Raw genomic sequence first — 19599 nt, forward strand, 5'->3', positions numbered from 1 at the left:
AGGCTACATCTGAACGAAGTAACCTTTTAAATGATAATAATTCAAAAGAAAATAATAAATCAAAATACGAGTCGCCGGTAAATAAAGCCTAATAAAACTCTGGAAAACAATAACCAGGAATAAATATTTGCAAGGCTAACGTGTGCACACATATTTGTCCCTACTGTGAGACTAAACCCACACATGTAGATTCCACACAAAGATATGAGCCATCAGGTACCAAACCAATGATCTACACCACAAACTCCAGGCCTGGGAGACAAATCCGGCCTTTCAGAGCATCCGAGGAAAAACCATGAGAAAAAACAAGAATCATTGTGTAAATTACCAACTAATTGTGTTGTAAATTGTTGTTGAATGATCTCTATTTTTTCCAAAATCCATGCAATTTTTCTCAAATTATTCCACAAAAGCTCCCCAAATTAAATACAAATTGGTCAAAATTGCTTCGATATTGTTGATGCTTTCCATACTTTATGTTTAATTAATAACTGGAAGTGCAATCCTGGGCACTTTAATGTTGAAATTGTTCGTATTCCTGCCTATAACCTGTGGCGTACTTGTAGCTGAACTGGTCCATATTTGGCCCTTGAATTAAAATGAGTTTGACACCCCTGATCTACACACTCAGAGCCACTGAGCAGTTCATCAATATCCAGGGGTGGACTGGCCATCTGGCACACTGGGCATCATCCCAGCCGTCGACCAAAAGTTGGCCAGTCTGGTCCGCTACATTTGATTTATTTATTTATTTTTTGACGAGCGAGTGGAAGCGGATATGGACAGGTGACCAAAAAATGTCCAAAAGTGGCAAAAATGTGGCAAGAAAAAAGTGAAAAGTGGCCAAAAAATGGGCAAATAAAGAGGAACCAGTTGGTAGGTAATGGCAAAGAGTGGCTTTAATGGGCAAAATGTGGCAAACAATAGTGAAAAAGGGCAACAATGTGGAACAAAAAGAGGCAAAATGTAGGGAAAAAGGAAACAACTGGTATTTATTGGGCGAAAGATAAAAACAAAGACTGGACAGAAATTGGATAAAAGCGTCAAAAAGAATTTGCAATATTACACAAGATGGTGTTTAGAAATAAAACATGATTTTTACATGCTCGTTCCCTGCAGCCAAACTGAATAACTAGATCCTGTTTAAGTGCACAGGCTTTAGAAAACAATCTGCTGGATGCCGAGGATTATTACTGTACTCGTCCTGACAATGGTTTAGAAATCCTAAAATGCTGTTGCGTAACTGGAGAGTTTGCACGTGACCATGGAACCGCCCTGCTATTGTTCTGAAGACCATTGGCCTCCATGAGCAAACTGTCACCTGCTGTGACTTGTCACTTCAGGGTGGATTCATTTACCCAGCTGGACATCATGACTTCTTCTTCTTCTTCTTCTTCTTCTTCTTCTTCTTCTTCTTCTTCTTCTTCTTCTTCTTCTCCTTCTCCTTCTCCTTCTCCTTCTCCTCCTTCTCCTCCTCCTCCTTCTCCTTCTCCTTCTCCTTCTCCTTCTTCTTCTCCTTCTTCTTCTTCTTCATCACTGTCACCCAGATCACTGGGAACAGGTTGCACGTTCCTGACACGACAGCTGTCCAAGTGTTAGAGGATTATCTGGTATTGCTACTGCATGGTCAAACAGGAGGAGGATTACTTAAAAACAGAGGGAACCGTCACTCTGCAGATTTATGCTCAGTGCTTTGGAAATACATTGACTGACTACAATGCAGAGAGCACATTAAGGGCATCTGAAACCAGTTTATAGTTTGACAGCTGCAATATTTCTGCTTTGTTTCAATCTGTTTTCAAAGGAGAATCTAACAGTTGATTGTTCCCCTCATAATTTGTTGCTTACCAGTTTGGTGGATGTTCAAAGCTTGTTCTGAATAGTCTTAGTTTTAAAACTAAACATGTTTTATTCCTCTGGTGATCTTTGGGATCAGAAATGTTCAGCAACAATAAGTGTCTGTAATTTTATATGTTGGGGGTCTTAATACTGAAGCAGATGGGTCAGCAGGGTGTGTTTTATAATTTATGAAGCCAACTGATGGTGTGTGTTGATGTTCATCATATTGATTATTTAGGTTCAAAGTGGCATTAATGGTTGTGTGTCATAAAAAAATGCTGTATGATGTAGACTAGCGACAGTGACAGATGTTGACAGATCCTATTGATTGACACATAGAAAAACACAAGGTTGTTTAATTAATTAAATTTTTTTTCAGGCATGTGATAATGAATACATGTTGTGCACATCAAATATTCCTATACTTACACAAATCCAAAAATATATACACTATTTGATGTTCTAAAATAAAATTAATTATGTCTTATGAAAATGTAGTTTAATTAGACCCACACATACTTATCAACATACATACATACATATCTCACATCTGGTTATCATGCCTGAAAAGGTGTAGGAAGAAGTCAACTTATCAAATGATATGTAAGAAAAATTTGAGTTTCAATTCGATTTCTGATTTTTTTTTTTAATGCACTTAAAAATGACTGCAGACATCAGATATATTGTCAAAAGTGCAACTTTATTGCTTTGATTGTCCTCAAGAGTTAAAATGCATAAAACAATCCCAAAATAAAAAGTAAATGAGACTCTGTTAATTCAACTATTTCAAGCTTTAACTCAGGTTTAAGCAAAAGTGCAACAGCAACTTCACAGTAGCTTCAATCAGATAACTACATATTTTAGAACATATAACATTACATAACATCTCAGCATAGTGCGAAAAAAAATATGTATATATATATATATATATATATATATATATATTTTTAACTCAAATTTGCAAAATAAAAATTGTTTTAATCTATAAATTTGATTATATCAATTAAATCGATTTTTTTGCCCAGCCCCACTTCTTCTTTTGTGTAGAATAACTGTGCCGTCATACAGACAGTATTGCCCTGCTCATCAATGAGCACTTTCTGTATGTGCAGTATCACAGCACGTTAATGCAGTTAGCAGCCTGAGAGCCATGATCTGATTAGCAGAGGCCTCCCACAGTCTGACAACAGCACGTGCACTGCAGCGCTGACCCCAGAGCCTGCATATTGTTTATAGGGAGCCAGGCTGGGCCTATATAAAGGCTAGCTAATCCCCTTGAGTCGCAGAGAGTGAAACACTCACCTTGACTACAGTCACTAAGTGGATGGATGCCCTTTGGCTTCAGTAGTTCACTGTCACTGTGTTAATTCAAAGTGTTTGCATTACAAAAAGCTCTTTGCCTTTGCTGAATAATTGATTATCATCCATCAGCCTTTTTGCCATTAAATAATTATGATTTAATGAGTTACTCTACTCAATTACATTTTTCAGTTACAATTATGTTTTTAATTACCCATGTTCAATTACAAATCAATTACGATCACAGTGACCAAGCAGTTTTTTGCAATTACAATGAAATTACAATTATTCTTTTTCCTCAGAAAGTCAGTTACAATTGCGAAACATATTTTAATAATTAACTACATATGTGTAGAACTGTACATAGTCCTGTAACATGGTTCCCCAGTTTAGAATTTTCATTTTCAATTACAATTACAAAGTCAATTATCTAAACTCAGTTACAATTTAATTACGGTTACGACAGCAACAGTTTTTAAAAATTACATTTACTATTATAATTACGCCATAATTCACACACACACACACACACACGCACACAGACTTTACTTAGTACATTGTGTAGAAAAAAATCAAAAATTGAACCCGAAATTGTGTTGATTTTTTTTTTCAGCACCAAAACTTGCTTCTTCTTTTTTTTTCGGGTGCTTAGAAACAAACTAAACAAACAAACAAATTAGCAAATAAAAAGGCCCCTAAGGTTTAAAATACCACTACAGCAAAACAGACAACCAGTCCAATGTTAATCCAGTCTTCTGTCCTTTAAATGCTGTAATAAGATCCAGAGCCTAGTAGGGGTGGGGGAAAAATTTGATTCACATAAGAATCGTGATTCTAATCATCCACGATTCTGAATTGATTCATAAACTTATAAAATCGATTAAAAAAAAATAAATAAAAACAAAAAAAATACTTTGCAACATACAAAACAAAAAACAGGGACAAACAACATGATAGCCTGACAGCATACACCCAGAGAACAATGGGATGAAGAAAGGAAAAATGTATATTAATAATGAAATAATAATAATAATAATAATAGTAGTAGTTTGCCTGTCTGTGATTACATCATTGGAATCAGTTTATTTAAAATTATATTATACAAACTGTATTGTTTTGATGCCATAATTTGCCTAAACACTATGCATTGTATCAATTTTTGAATCAGGAATCAGTTAAAACGAGAATCGATTTTGAGTCGAATCGTGATTCTAACAATCGGAATCGAATCGTGAGACATCCAAAGATTCACATTCCTAGAGCCTAGTATCTCTTACCAGGTTAAACATGGATGAATTGATTATGGCTTCAGAAAACATTTACCAACAATTTCAATGAATGTAGAATAATGTGCTGCTCACAGCCTGTGTTAATTCTGACATTCAGTTAACTACTAAAACTTTATTTTAGTCAAAATGTACTTATCAGAACTGTTTCAATTGTAGTCAATTCATTTAGATCGATTCATCGATTTTAAGTCTGTGCATTTTTTTTTAAAAAGATCCATTCAGCATTGATCAACCTGATATTGGATGGTATTAATGCTTGAATATACACACAGTCAGATTTGATGTGATCAATGCGTACGATCACATGATCACATGAGTCCTGATTGGATTTCTTCCCTTGTGACAAAATTATTAGTATTTTTTAAATGAAATCCAGTTCAGTGGTTCCCGACCTCTTTTGGATCACGACCCCATTTTTATCTCACAAACTTCTGGCGACCCCAATTAACTTTTGATCTCGTTTGTTACAGTATACTTTGTAACAAATACAGAGTAGCCAGGATTAGCGCACAGCTCAGATATTATTATACTGTTTTTTTTATTTACTTTTTCTTTCTTTTTATTTTTCGTCTTTTCTTTATTCTGCATTTCATTTGAACTAGATTTGAGATAGCAGTGTAGAATACAGTTCTTTAAGATTGTGTGTTGAGTTTCAATTTGAAAAATAGATAAATGATTAAAACGTTTGAAATGTATATTTTTAATCAGTCATTATTATTAACACGTTCCAGGCGACCCCACGTGGGGTCACGACCCCAGGGTTGAAGACCATGGTCTAGTTATTGTCATTTAAAAAAAATGTTGTAGATGGAAAATATGACAACATTTTTTATTCAACTAAATTGACAGCTCACAGCTAGATTTACCTCAAGTGCAGCCATTTTCTACATTAAATGTAATGTTATGTGTCTGTCTGCTTTTATACTGCAACGTCAGGCTGGGGCCTCTAACTGTAAGCCATCAGAGGTATTGATTTAGTTTCCGGTTAGCCTGCTCTCAGACGCCCTCGCTTTACTTCTACTTTGTTTTTCAAATGTTGCATTCTTTAGATTTGTAACCATTAGAAGGTTTTATGCGTGAAAGCACAAAAGTACCTGTTATGTAATGTGTTTTTCTGGCATTTCCAACCTTTTCTTGCTGAAAAAGTTAATAAATAGACAGCACGTGAATGTGTGATGACTTCTAAACAGCTGCACTAATCCAGATGTTGGTGTGAATCAGATGTAAAAGAATGAGAACACTGCACAGGCATGCAGGCATGTGAGTCACGTAACATTTAGTGCAAACTACAGGTGAGATCACAATATACCAGTGAGTCCTGAAGATGTAACACTAGCTATTTCATGGAAGCCCCCAGTCTTAAGAAATCAAGTGCTGAAAAGTGTTTCGACGATTGGATCGACACCTCGTCACCTCCTGGCTTTTCATTGTCACCTCATCACTGGCTCTGATTGGCCTGGAGGAATCGCCAGTCAGCACGTTGTCTCCTCTGACACATCCACCTTGACATATACACATGCTTGTTTGGAAAAAAAAGCATTACATCAGAATTTAAACATCTAGCAAGGGTAGACTTGTTGTCAGGGTTGATCGGAAAAAGAGTATTGGTGTGTTCCACAGGGTTTTGATAGGCAAGGATGAACTTAGTCACACCTCAGCAGCCCTGCTAAAACAAGAAAGTATTTTTATCTGAAATGAAATGAGACTTTTAATGCTGTGCCTCTTGTTTTAAAACAAGTCTGATGGACGCGATGATCAAATAGACATGAGCCAGTTTGTTTCAGTTGATATCAGTTATTTCTCATATAAATCAAGGAAGTTCTGCGTGTGCGCATGTGTGTGTTTGTGGAGCGAATTTCTCCCCAACGCGGTGTCTGTTCGACCTGAAACTTTTTTGTCTGCTTGCACATAAGCTGAGTGTGTGCATACATTATTCTGGACTTATTTGGTGTTGCAAAATGTTTATTTTAATTTTATTTAGCCCGGACAGCACATTCATGTTTACCCAGAAATGAAACCTATTCAGCTTTTGACCTCAGTGTGAGGGGGCGCTAGCGCACCAATCTGTTCCTTTACAACCTCTTATAATCAGTAGAAGAAGACCCTCCTTCAGTCCACAAAAGAAGGTCAATGTTAAAAATGTTTTTGTACTGCTAAAAGTTATTTAAGTGTGTTGCAAAACGTTTATTTTCATTTTGTTTTGAGATTACGGCTCCCAATTTTGATCGCGTCGTGGTACTACAGGGTCCGTTTTTTTTTCTGTCAGGTCTCACACACACACACACACACACACATGCACGCTCACACATCTCAAAACACGCTCTAACCACACATAAGGAATTTATAATAAAAATATACTAAATTAGTAAAATAAAACAAAAAACTAATCAATATTAATACAAAAAGTACACAAAACAACAACAGAAATGCCCAAAAATATACAAAAAGGCTCCAAAAACACACAAAATGATTAAAAAAACATACATTACAGAAAAATACACTGAACGACAACAAAAATATGAAAATGAGTCAAAATACACAAAACTAAATATTTATACAAAAAATACACAAAATGACTCAGAATCGCACTACAACAAAAAAACAATAATTATAAAAATTATGCACAAAAGGTCAACAGAAAGAAAGAAGAACAAAAACATACATTACAGAAAAATACACCAAACAAAAAAAATATGAAAACACATTTATCATGTCCATGTCCCATAAAATTAAACCAGGGAAATTGCACACGCTATTTTACTTTGCACCTGCAAATAAACCCCTTTAACACTACATAGTACAGAGTATGTACACCTCTTTGTACATCCAACCTTCAAACACATAAACATTCAGCCATAATTGACAGCACTACTTTTGCCCCCACTATATGAATACATACTTCCGACGGGCACTGTACTAGTTAGGTTAAAAAGACTATGGAACAATAAACTTTCACACAGTGTGGGCAGAGGTGAAAGTAACAAGTACAAGTACTCACGTTACTTTACTGAGTTACTTTTATGGATACTTTTTTGAGTATATTTCTAAATAAGTCATTTTACTTGTACTTAAGTATCATCGTGTTAGGATTCTTTAAATCACACACCTACAGTGCTGCTGAACCGTATTAAACATGGATAAGTGATTTTTAATTGATCTTTTTACTGGTTTTCATGAAGAAAAAGCAACATGTTAACACGCTCTGGGGTCAGCCTGGTTCACAGTCTGTTAACTGTTAGACCCTCCTCTCTGCTTCAGCTACTGTCGACTGGGACGAAGGTAGAAACAAAACGTGGATCCATCATCCAAATGTCAGTCTATCCCTCACCCCTCTGCTTTTCCTCTGAGACTTTCTCACACAAGATGAATATCACACCTGACCCGAGCTGGACGGAACCAGATTTTTTTTTTTAAGGGAGGGCGCTCGTGCATTTCCACATACAGTGAATTGCGTGGTCGCCCACATTGCCCATAGCAAAAACTGTCCCGAGCTGCTTGTACCACATATTTGCAACTTTCCTCATCTTCTTATTGAGTAAAATTGTCCCAAACAGAGCTCCGTTTTGTTTGCTTCATTGCTGCAAAGTGGCCACGTGTTGACACGCCCCCATGAGTTGATTGACATAAGTACTGGTACCTAATTTTGTTAAAAAGCATTAAAAAATCTAAAATTAACTCTATCAACTAGCTTTACAAGATCAGGATTTTTGAGCCGATCACCGATCAGTGAGTTTATAAGAACCGATCACCGATCCGATCATATGAATTCAGGTTATTTTTTATAGGTACTCACCAAATATCTTTGGTACTACCTGATACAGGTTCAGGGAAAATCAAACGGTACCTTTTTTCGTGCCTTAAACGCAGCCTTGTGACTGTGAAGGAGTGGAAGAGTTGAAGAATTTCCATGCAGGACCTGAACATAACATTTGTTGTCAGAGTGTGTGAACTGCGAATTAATATGCTGGTCGCTCGACCAGTGTGCGGAGTGAGGGAGCATGCATGAACGGAGCAGATCGATTATAAGCTGTATGCCGTTTTTCCGTGATTGACAAAATAAACGTTGCAGCTGTTGAGTTAAAGCGGAGTCCCGTGTCATATCCAGTGACTGCTGTGAAGCAACTACAAGAGAGTTGGAGATGAAGCTGCAGAGGCAGACCACACTGGAACTACGTGAAGCCTACATCAGCATTAGCATTAGGAATGTGACGATATCTTGAGTTTTCACACGATTGATTAACGATATGCTCGCTTTTTTTTTTCCAAAACCTTTTCTGCTTTTTCACTAAAATGTGCAGGTAGGTGTTCACAGAGATGTTGTCACTGTTTGTTGAAGGAACCAATATATTATTTACTGGAATATTGCACTATAATGGTGTCACTGGTAAGAAAGACCCTATTTTTTGTTTACATAAATCACTATTGGAGATACTTATTCGTTTACATTGGTTTGTTGACACTTATTAACAGAAATGTTGCACTAAAACAGTGTCACTGTTCATAGGACACTTTTTCAATTTATTGTCTTTCGGAGATATAAAATAAAAACTGTTTTTTCACTTAATGTTTTTTTTCTTTTGTTATATCATATATTATCGTAGATTGATTGGTGACCAATATATCGATAATCGCAGTATCGTCATATCTTGAGATAATCTTTATCGTGAGCTTTGTATTGCGTATCGTGAGGTACCCAGAGGTTCCCACCCCTAATTAGCATTAGCATTAGGAGCAAAGACATATTTCCTGACTGTGGCATCGCACAAACTGCTGTTGCTTATAGTCCCTATTCATAGGTGCACAATGGAGGTGGGGAGCTTACACACACACGCACACACACGTCTGTGTCCACCACCACCCTGAAATGGACAGAAGTGTCCGGTATGAAAGCAAAAGTAAACGGGAGCGCATCTCTCCGCTCTTCTAACATGCTCAGGCTGAATAAACAAATCAAGCGCGCATACATAAAAACGCGCACATACAAACAAACACACACGCTAACAGCAGACACTGCTCCCGCTTTCAGAGCCAGTAGACTGGGGAAGAAGTCCGGCACCCAGTTGTTCTGCTCCAACCGATCAACATGTTTGCAGTTTGCTCATAGGTTTTCACCTTTGTGCTTAACTGCGAGTGAAATAAAGCCATGTCACGTAAAGCAAACAACTCTTCGGTGTAAATGAGACGGATGAAACAATGCAATGGAAGCATCTACAGAAAGTTTCATTATGACAATGACGTCATTGATCGGATCGGCGAATTAAGCCGATCACATTATTTTGCATAAAATGCAAAATATGGGCCGATCCGATAAAGCCCATCATATCGGTGTAAAGCCTTCTATTAACCCTATTTAGCATGTTTGGTGTAATTTCAGGCAGTTTTACAGCCAGTAAAGTTATCTAAATAACCAAAGACGATGAAACAGAAACAAAATGTAAAAGTGTAAAGTGACACGGAAATGGGAAAAACCCTGAAACGGAATATGGGAAATATTGCCAAGAAAAATCAGAAGCCCTAATTAGATTGTCTACATTTGAATGTGCTTCATTCTGAATGCCAAAAACCAACCTATGAACTAATTATGATTAAAAATAAGAGCGCCTTCTTTGATCTTTAATTGCCTTGAGCACTAATACTGTCATCATGCTGTTGATGGTAGATTTTGTGACTGGATTCTGACAACAGTCACAGCCAAGAAGTACTTCACCTGTTTTTCTTGCCAAGTTGAGTACAAGAACAAAGCTGTTTGACAGTGTGAAGCTTGTATAGACCTTTAATACTTTACCACGGTGGTCCCCAAACATTGGTTCTCACACCATTTGCTAGCAAACCAACCACAACAACAGAATACAGTCTAAAAAAAAAACCAAGTAGTTTATTTTAATGAATTTTCCGTGTAATTTATTGAGAAAAATCTCCACTGCAGATGTAAGAAGGACCGACGCCTAACCCCGCTGGCAGCCTCCGCCAGTTGAAAGTGGTCTGTGGCTAACAAGAGTTTGGGGACTTTGGACAATATGATGCTCCCCAATTTGTGGGAGCAGTTTTCAGACTGGCGCTTTTAACTAGACTTTGTAATTACACTTTTCACTAAATAACAAAATGGTTGCGTTAAGATAAGGAATGACTTGTGTTTCTTTTATAAAATAATACAAAATAAACTTATTTTTAAAATCTAGCTGAAAATTATATGAAAATTATTTAAATATCCTCCTACAAAAAAATACAAAAAGACTAACACAGACATTAACCAGCAGTAGATTTAATGGTTGATGGAGCCCTTTAATCCAAGGGGAAAAAAGAAGAAAAAAAATTAACTGTACTATAAAAAGCCAAGCCATCATATTTATTATTATTATTATTATTAGTAGTAGTATTAGTATTATCTATGAAATAATTTAAAATTTGGTTTTACATGGCTTATTCTTATTTTACAACTCAACTCAACTTTATTTATATAGCGCAAATTACAACAAAGTCATCTCAGTGCACTTAACGAAATACAAGTTCATAGTAATTACCATTCATTTGCTTTCTGCTTTACATCCTGTTTGACAGTCACGACATTTATGGTTTCTCAATAAAGTACTAAAAAAAAAAAAAAAAAAGCTGGACCATGCTTTTTTCTCTGTATTGTTATGTTTTTACTACCTACCACCAAGTTCCGCCGAGTTGATTTTTTTTTTTATTTGCATGGCAAAGCAACAAAACCATGACACAAGGCAAAATGCAAATTTATGTGAGCAGGAAAAGGCTAAACTTTGTTGTCACGTAAACTTTTCTCTGGTCCCGTCCATGGTGATGGAGGAAAACGGACCAACCAGTTGCTGTAAATGTACATATACTTCCAAAAGGACTCCTGTATATTAATCTGACATGAATAGACAGCGCTTTATTGACTTATTGACTTATTGACCTCTTGCCTGCACCTGACTACTGAAGTGTGCACTGAAAAGTGATGTCAGCATTTGCTCGGTGCACATTAGGTTTGCGTTAAGCGTGAAAAACTAAAAGCCTGCCCTGAACCTGACTCTGGAAGCCAAGATCCTGATTTGACCTGATCTGGATTACACTTGGCACTGAAACCAGGTGTTTTCAGCAGTCAAAACACAGACGGGTTGTCAGCAATGACAAAGGTCCTTGTGCTTCTGGACTGTCAAAGGCTTTGCCCTGTTTTCTCACAGCTGCCCATTATTGGACTGCAACTCTGTGATTAGGGAGCAAGCTTCTGCATGTAGCTTTTTGTTGTCGGGCCCTGTTCTTATTGATAGTTGCAAGAAACAGACACGACCCCACAAATTCACGTGTACTGTATGTGCTATGTTTAGTTACCTAATTTTACAGTCCAAGAATACAAAAAGCAAACATTTTCTGACACATTTTACCAGTCTGTGTGTTATGTCTGACACCTGTGATACACCTTTGACACACTCGCAGTCGTTTCACGTTTTAAAGAATGTGACAGGATGTTGTCATTGAGACTGAGAGTTTTGTGATTTGAACTGATTGTTTCGTCTTTCGATTATTATATGAACCTGTAGCTTGTCAGGTCTCCACCACTTTGTGTGCTCAGTCTCTTATCTCAGATAAGCAGCGTGACCGTTGGACTCCTAACTTATCGCTCGTCTTTTCCTGCGTTTGTGTCCCATAACAAGTCAGTAAAATTAGTCCATTTTGCTTCTTTATGCTCTTTTTTTTTTTTTATTCCCGTAGTCAAAGTCAAAGTTGAAAGTTGAATCACCATCACATAGCAGATGAAGACAGAATGGTATGAATACAAATTAAAAAAGCAAAATACATATTTTTGCCTCGGTAAGCTACAAACTTAATATAAGTTTTTCAGCTTGAGTTTTGTACTTATTTTTCTTCTGGTCTTAATGTTCTTTAAATGGATCCTCCACTATTTTTTTTTTTTATACAAATGCAGCCTAAAACTTTTGAAATGTTCTCTTTAGAAAATCTATGCCAAAGAAAACACATTATTTTGCACCATATTCGCAACTTAACTTTTAAAAATGGGACTACTTTACCGTTTCATAAACCTATGCGCCGCCATTTTGAAATCACATGATTGATGATGTGGTTAGCCCCTGTTAGCCCATTGTGTTCTATTGGAATGAAGAATACAGGATCATTTAGCAGCTTTTCCAGTCAAAATGACAAGTTGTGCTGCTTTGGGTTGCTCTAAAAATCAGTAAAAGTAAAAAAAAAATTGATGTAAACCTCTTTTGTTTACTGAGAGATGATAAATTAAAAACGTAAAGAAGAGCTCCGTGTGCATGTAATTAAATAAAGGCCGTGGCTACGGGTACGTTGAATGTATCCGTAGACTGCCACTCTATGGATACGCAGCGCCCCTCATTGGCCAGTTTAGGTCACTTGATCGGTGCACCACGTGACTTAAAGTTCTGTCATTTGTATTTTAGCTCATATTTATTTTTTTGCTACTCCGCTAACCATTTTATTTTAGCCCTAACCCTAAATGTAACTCTATCCCTAACCCTAACCCTAACTCTGCGACAATTGTTTTTTTTATTTTTGTCGGAAATTTATTTTTAAAGGTGGAATTTGCCCTGTTAAATATGTTAAAATGATAAAAAAAATTGTCAAACCATGTTTGTTGGGACCCATGTTAGCGAAACCCACATTAGCGGTGAGTGCGGCGCCAGACACAGGCACATTGCGCTTAGATCTTCTAATAAGGACATTTCAAAGATTTTAGGCCACATTTGTAAAAACAGTGGAGGATCCATTTAAAGGTGCAGTCTGTAACTCTCAGGTCTCCCCCTCCCTCCCCGCTGCTCTCTTGCCCTGCCTCCCTAGTCCCTATTACTATTATTACTAAGCATATTACTGCAGCACTTCTCTCTCTCAAGCTCACACGGAGGCTGCTGCGTGCACATGAACAACACATGCACTACAGAGTTCTAGTGTAACAATTACAAATCAAACATAATGTAAATCAAGCAGCAGTAATTACCTTTCAAGCTGAAAAGTCACCAATTCCATGTTCTACTCCTTCAGACCATACACTGTAAAAAAGACGGCGCTCTAGCTTTGGGAAAGGGGCGGGGCCTGTGAGCAACAGCTGTCAGACAGAGCATCAAACACAATCCTGGCTCTGATTGGTTCTTTTTGCTCGGTTGCGGTGCATTCTGACAATCTGTGGCTGTTTTTTTTCACACAATCTACTAGTTTCATGTAAAGCTGTCCTTACATAGTGACAGCTTTAGCTATTGTGACAAAAAGTCACTTTTATAAGAGTTGCAGACTGCACCTTTAAACAACATTTTTACATTTTCACTGAAACATTTGCTCTTTATTGCTGAACCAGAGTCGATCACATACTGTATGTGCCGCTGCAGTTATTGATCCTCGCCTCGGTTAAACCCTAAGTTTGACCGCGTGAAGGCCAGCTGTCAGCAGCCAACTAACCACCCCACCACCACCTTCCCTCCTCCCACCCTCATATCGACCAATTAGCCTAGCCTGTGCTGCTAATGGCTCATTATGTAATGGTTCACTTTGGCTTGGAGTTACCGTCCAGCTGAAGCCATGTGAGTGCTTGGATGGATGTCGGTGCTTTTTAGTATTCTGTCACATAATTGAATTACAACTACATGCACACATTACAATCTTCACTTTATTCACAGAATGTAGTTACACGTTTCCAAAATGGGGAGCAACAGAAGTGAGGTGGAGTGCTCCCATCTACGTACTTGAGTCCTATAAAAGCACGAGATATCCCTATTGAGCAAATAAGGTGGAGGAGTGATGGCAGGGAGCGGCCTTTGAGGAAGAAGGGGGGGGGCTGATTACCTGCAGCTCTCCCTCCTGTTAGCCACCTCCCTCTTTGGGAGTGTACACACTAATGTGCTCTCTCTCTGCTTGTTCACACATGCACTCGGCTTCACGCTGCACACACACATTCTCTGTCTCCTTTGCCTGCATTGCTTGCGTGGACGGTGCTCATCAAAGAGAAAAGAGTCTGGATAAGAAGAACGGTCGGATTCCGGACTGAGTGTCAGACTTGGTGCATGTGTGGCATAGAAAGACAGAAACGGCAGCGATCAGTGGGAGTGAGATAAAGCACGTCAGCTGACCCACTGAAACTGGATTTCCTTTTGCTTGATACTCACGACAGAGTAACTTTCCTCACTTTAAGGATCCATTGCTGCTGTCCGAGTCGACAGGGTGAGTTCAGCTGAGCTAAAATTCTTCTTCTCACACAATCCCTGTTGATCAAGGAAGATTTAGTCTTTTGTAGTGTAATCTTTATTTGGTTCTTCACACCCTGATCTTTGACAATCACTTATTGAACTCTGTTGCATCATGTTGACCCTCTAGGCTTGTGTGTGTGTGTGTGTGTGTGTGTGTACTTCTGTGAGAGTGGATAAGTGGGAGTATTCTAGCTCGTGTGTGTGTGTGTGTGTGTGCATCTGTACTGGACAGGCTTCAACAAGATGAAATTGACATCTTAATGTTCTTAAGGTTCTTGACTCTGGGAAAGTTGGGGAAACGACGCAGTGCACTGGCCTCGTTCTCTTTTACCAACTTATCCCTCAAGCAGAGAATCATATTTTATTTTTAGCAGTGAAAAAGGGAGCGTCTCCATCAAACTGCAGGTCTCCCACATAACTGGTCATGACATCATCCCACCACTCATTCAAACCATCTCTGAAGCGCCATCATTCAGTGAAATGTGCGTCCTGTGGTTTCACATGCAGTGAGCCTGAGGTTTCATCATTAGGCCTGGCATTCAGCTTCTCATGTTGACATTTATGAGTGCATGAGCAGTGATGGTTTTTTTGTCCAGAACGGGAACGTGTGGGACAAAGCTGGTGGATCCATTTGAGCAGGTTTTTGTCTACTTGGACAACTTTTGGCTGTTTTCTTTAGCTGCGACCATTTTTACCACATTCAATAAGTAGCTTTGTTTCGTTTCTGCTTCTCTGAGGTCAGTTTTGTAATTTTCATGACATCTTAGAGTAAAGTTGTATGTTATTGCCTGACAAATTTCATGTGGTTTTTCTTCAGCCGCTAATGGACTTACAGCATGGGAGTAGTCTACTCGGTCAGAGAGTACATTGAGTCTCGATCTCTATAAGCTAAAGACCAAGTCTGAAACCTTGGTGTTCTGATTGACTCAGATCTGACATTCAGCAGTCAGATTAAATCCATCACAAAGACAGCCTTCTACCACTTGAAGAACATCTTGGAGTGAAAGGTTTCATGACTCGAAATCAGGAGATCTTGTCTCCAACAAACAGCTACAGCTGGTTCAGAACGCTGGGGTCAGAACACATTAGTTCAGTTTTAAAGTGTTTACATTGGCTTCCAGTCAGCCTCAGAATAGACTCAGAATGTTGGTGCATAAATCTGTGAATGGGTTTGGTCCAGAATCCATCAGTGAGATGTTTGTCAGGTATGAACCCAGCAGGTCTCTCAGATCTATAGATACAGGTCAGATAGTGGAGCCCAGAGTTCACTGCAAACATGTTTTTAGTTGTTATGCTGCAAAGAAGTGGAATAAACTGCCAGCAGAGCTGAGGTTAGCATCCAACGTGAACATTTTCAAATCTTTTTTAAGCTTCACAGTTAAAGGATTTACATTACTAACCTGGCACACCTTACTCTGTAATGGAAACTTTGTAGGGATAAACCCACGTAACAGGGAACCTTCTTGATGCTAAGCGTTTTTTTGACATCAAATTAATATTTTCCTTTATCAAACTGCAGTTTATTACTCTTGTAAATTTCATTTGTAGTGTGGACTTTGAGTTGTATCAATAGCTCAAATATAAAATTGACTCATACTGCAACTGGTCTTATCTAGGTTTTGGTTGCAGTAGACATTAGAGGTTCTCAGCAGAGATGATAAGATGGTCCTTTCACCAGCACTTCAGTGGTCAGTCTGACTTCCCTGTTCAAATGGTCATTAAACACCAGGATGCATTACCTGACTTTTATTTCCATGGAGCTATTAGTTAATTCTTAACTTTTCATCTCAACTGACACTCCTTTATTTAATACAATATTGCACATTGAGCTTGAATGCAAATATAAAAAGTTATTACACATGAATTGGAATGTAGCTCAGGAACAACAGATATTTTGGCCAATAATATACTACACTAATGCATTCCAGTGCCTGTGACAGACTCTTTTGCAGATGCAATGAAATGACAGTCTTATTGATTATTTGTATGTAGAGGATTGTCCTGAAACAACTTTTTTTTTTTTTAAACTTTCAATACAATACAGATATTGTTGCCTACAGTATTGGCCAATACCAATGTCAATCCAGTATGATATCAGAGTGAATCACACATATTTTTATGACCAGGTAGAAAAGGCTTGATCAAGTGATTTTACTCAAAAAGAGAACAATAGTCAGCAACAGTAGGTTTGACAAAAACTAGCATTTATTATTAATATTAATTACATTAATTTTAACCTTAATGAAAAGAATATTCTACAATTTAATAAAATAAATAAAAAATAAAGTCAGAGACCCTGAAAAATAACCTCAATAAATCCAATATAAACAATATATATCAGAGATTTTTTGCTCATATTGGAGCGATATCCTATCCTGACACTCTTATTAGTATGTTCATATAAGGATAGCTGGGTAAATGTAAATATTTTGGGCTAACAAACATTAGCATATTGCTCTGAACGTGTGTATGATGCGTGTGTTGGTGTGTGTGTGTGTGTGTGTGTGTGTGTGTGTGCTCGCTACATTCATTCCTGACTCTCTGTGTGTCAGCTGGATTTGACTTCAGCACCATGATCAGGATAATCAGATTCTGGAAATGGATGGTTAGATTTATCATGTAGCATAATACACAATTATATACATTTGCAATAAATTGTGGAAAATCCGTATGACTTCCATTAATGAGCAAATTTATTATTATTATTTTTTAAATGTTTTTGCTGCCATTTGAAAAGGTATTTAGTGAAACTTTATGAATCGAGAATCAATGTAAGCAAAGCTGTGGTCAGAGTCCATACTAAAGTCAAAACTTGTATTTTTCTCTCATGTTGTAGTGAGAATTCATGAGGAAAATTAACATAACTCTGTATTTACCGTAACTATGCAGCGCTCTACTGGCCTGATTCATGTCATCCCCACCCTGTCTATCAGGCAGTGTTTGTTAATTATTATTCACTTCAGTCTATTGGGAAATCAAATGCCTGTAAAGCAGCCTTTGAAGAACAAAGAACAGTTGTGAGTTTATCAGAAAAGTTGAATGAACTGTCATTAATGCCAGAGCTTTGTTACCCACCTCATAGTTATTCTATAATAAAGTGATGCATCGGAACATCGTGAAGGGTTGCTATGCAATGAAAGTGTTATGGTGCTGTTACTTTTAGCTTGACAGCGTGTAGAAGACACTCGTAGTTTATAAGGTGAGCAGTCACGAATACACACAATAAGAGCCAAACACAGACAGCCAAATCCTGCCTTTTCCTTTTATACTTATTCACATGTGTGCTCCCTAGCAGTAAAGTGGGTATAGGATTACCAGCATGGCTGTTATCCCATTACAAAGCAGAAGTTGTAAACTGTCATTCATGTATGATATCAGAACGTCCACACAAAAGGAACGTGCCGTTCTCTCACTCAGGTGAGCACAATGAGTTTGTGTACACGCATACAGCTGGGACATGCGCTCACACACCTGTGTGTCTTGTATTTCAGGCAGAGTGTTTGCAAAACATCTCATCCACAGTATGGGATTCATAGTTTGATAGATTGTGGGGTTTTGGGTCATTTGTGTCAGGCAGTTTCTTGTCACAACAACTGGATGGAGAAGTTATATGAATGTTTTGAATGAATCCATATCGAGTCAGGCGGCACGTTAGTCGGACTGTTTCAGTGCAGGTGAGGCTACAGATGTAGCTTATCTCCACCAGGTTTCTGTCTTGAACATTAACTATTTAGAAAGAAGCTGAAACAAGAGCACTGAGAGAGTGCAAACATCCGCCAAGTGCCATATGTCCTCTTTGTCAGAAATGGGCAGTTATCTACATCAGTGATCCTGATCATTCACACTTTAAAGGTTTGAAAAGAAATAAAAATCCTCAGAAATAACAATACAGTAGGTCCAAATGTATGGCCACCCCCATTTTACAGAAAAAGTGCGATGAAATGTGCAATCTGGACCCAATCTGGATGATACTTGCTGACTTAATTGAAGAGCCTACCCAACATAACGGAGTCAAATTTCATAAAGCTCAGTCAATTACAAACCAAGATATAAACTTTTGAAATTTTGCCAATGATGAGCGATGGGGAGTTTTTGATTTGTGAAACTGATCCAGAATCAGTATATTGATCCAGATCTCCTCCAAAATTTAATGGAATGTTCCATGTTGTAAGGTCAATCTTTGGTTAATTTTTTGTCAAAATCTATTTAATGCTTTTGAAGTAATCCTGCTAACAGACAAACAAACTAAAATATAGACGTCATTGGAAATATTGCCTCTATGGTGAAAGTAAAAATCCGAGCAGTGTCATTCTGATCGTTAACTTAGCACTATTATCTCATTAACTGCTACGTCTAAAGACGTTAATTGTGTTTTTCAACTGGGGTTGCTAGGAGACAGTGTAAAGAAGCTCTCCTGTGAATATCGAGCTTGTACAATGATGTAGTGACCAACTGGTGCCATGTAGGTGGCAGCAGCGCACCTTTGGATGAGAGATCACCTGTGATGGGCAGAGCTCAGAGGGAGAGAAAAGGAGTTTATGAGACAGAAAATGGCGCTACGAGAGTTGATGCTGAAGTTACCAGCAGCTCACTCAATCAGAGCATGTGTGGAACTAAGTGGACTATTGAGAGTGTCGTGATGGTGAGGGAAAACGATCAAAAAACGGGGCAAGCGCTGACACTCGGCATGTCCGGGATGAGGAGGAAGTTGCATGTAGGGAGAATGACGGGGGAGAGACTTGGAGGACGGCCAAAATACAGTAAGAAATCCATTCAACTCTGACATAGATAGCAAAATAATAATAATTTTGCCATCAAAAGCCCGGTCTCAGTGGTTTTTGTAGTTTTATTGAATGAAACTAATGTTGAGGTGTCCCTAAAGCAAAAAAAAAAAAAAAAAATGCTTCAAAGTCACTAATAGATTTTTTCAGAAAAATATGTTTTTCTCAGCT

The 19599-nt window shown here is 37.9% G+C and overlaps 2 protein-coding genes across 5 annotated transcripts in view; one reads left to right on the top strand and one right to left on the bottom strand.

Moving 5' to 3' along the window:
• Positions 1–13441, bottom strand: part of LOC114461820 (uncharacterized) — a 30222-nt gene extending 16781 nt beyond the window's left edge. Inside the window, exon 1 of the mRNA XM_028444255.1 lies at positions 13408–13441. The gene's annotated coding sequence lies outside the window, so the exon portion shown is untranslated. The remainder of the gene's footprint in view (positions 1–13407) is intronic.
• Positions 1–19599, top strand: part of coro2aa (coronin 2Aa) — a 60582-nt gene that overhangs the window by 10284 nt on the left and 30699 nt on the right. For 2 of the 4 annotated variants that reach the window (XM_028444230.1, XM_028444220.1), the window contains exon 1: positions 14331–14621. The exons of the other annotated variants lie outside the window; for them this stretch is intronic. The gene's annotated coding sequence lies outside the window, so the exon portion shown is untranslated. Of the gene's footprint in view, positions 1–14330; positions 14622–19599 lie in introns of those variants that run through there. 4 annotated transcript variants of the gene reach the window in all.

This window comes from Gouania willdenowi, chromosome 1 (assembly GCF_900634775.1).
Source record: "Gouania willdenowi chromosome 1, fGouWil2.1, whole genome shotgun sequence".
NCBI classification, from domain to species: domain Eukaryota; kingdom Metazoa; phylum Chordata; class Actinopteri; order Blenniiformes; family Gobiesocidae; genus Gouania; species Gouania willdenowi.